This window comes from Castor canadensis, chromosome 18 (genome assembly GCF_047511655.1).
Source record: "Castor canadensis chromosome 18, mCasCan1.hap1v2, whole genome shotgun sequence".
Lineage (NCBI taxonomy): Eukaryota > Metazoa > Chordata > Mammalia > Rodentia > Castoridae > Castor > Castor canadensis.
The window spans coordinates 16,878,946-16,879,951 of record NC_133403.1 but is presented as its reverse complement, the minus strand read 5'-3'; the positions used below and the strand labels follow the sequence as shown (position 1 = coordinate 16,879,951).

Sequence of the window (1,006 nt, the reverse complement as noted above, 5' to 3'; positions counted from 1 at the left end):
GCTGGCCTTGAACTTGCCTTCCTCCTGCCTCTGCCTCCTGAGCAGCTGGGATTACAGATGTGTACCACTACACCCTGCTGGTATAATCATTATTGTATTCATGTGATAAATATCTAACCCTGATATAACTCAACTTCTTAACCCTTCCTCACCTGCACATGCCATGGTAATCATTTTCATAAGTTTTATTTTCAAGTGACTCTTGTGGCTGCCTGACTCTACTACCCTATTCCTCCAATCAGTTCCCTCTACAACCCATAGACAACTATTTCTCTCCATTGTCAAACCTCTGGCCTCCCCTTGTCCACATAAGCTCATCTGATGGCATTATTCATTATTTTACTTAGACAATAGAAGTAGTCAAGGGAGCAAGCACTGTCCCCAGCAAATCTATTCTTACACTGTGCCTTCTATGGTTGTGTATTAGATCCAACTATCTACTGCCTCTAGAGGCTTTCCTGGTGTGGCTTCCCTGTCACAGTTTTGTAAGTAGGTGGCAGAGAGAAAAGATGCTTTGCCTATGCTCTGCATCTTCACCCATGAGCATTTGAATGATTAGTAGCCTGACATTTGAAAAAAATTGATCCACCTTCCTGTCACTCAAGGATACCACCCCTGTGTGATCAGTTTCTCTCTTAACTGGCTTATACCCATCATCATTCAATGTGTTCTAATACTGCCTATCTCTGGCAACAAAACCTTCCCTTGACTCCATACCTATGCTGCCACATTTGTGCTTTCTTTCACAGCAGCAAAACTTTGAAGATGTGTGAGACAGTCTGTCACCACTTTCTTCCCTCTATACTCTTTTAAAATCTATTCTCATCAGGCTTTGGGCTGCACCAATGCCCAGAAATCATTCCTGTCAAGGTTATCAGTGGCTGTCACATTGACACATGCAGTGGCTATTTTTCTGTTCTAGCTTTGCTCCTGCTCTCAGCTGCCCTTGTCCCAGAAAATCACTCTTTCTAAGAACTCCTCTTCATTTGGCCTCAGAGAAATAAAT

The 1,006-nt window shown here is 42.9% G+C and overlaps 1 non-coding gene across 1 annotated transcript; it reads left to right on the top strand.

Moving 5' to 3' along the window:
* Positions 1 to 439: 439 nt before the first annotated feature.
* On the top strand, positions 440 to 571 carry LOC141419115 (small nucleolar RNA SNORA17). Its single transcript, XR_012443778.1, has one exon. It is a non-coding gene; the product is annotated as a small nucleolar RNA SNORA17 (small nucleolar RNA).
* The last annotated feature ends 435 nt before the right edge of the window (positions 572 to 1,006 follow it).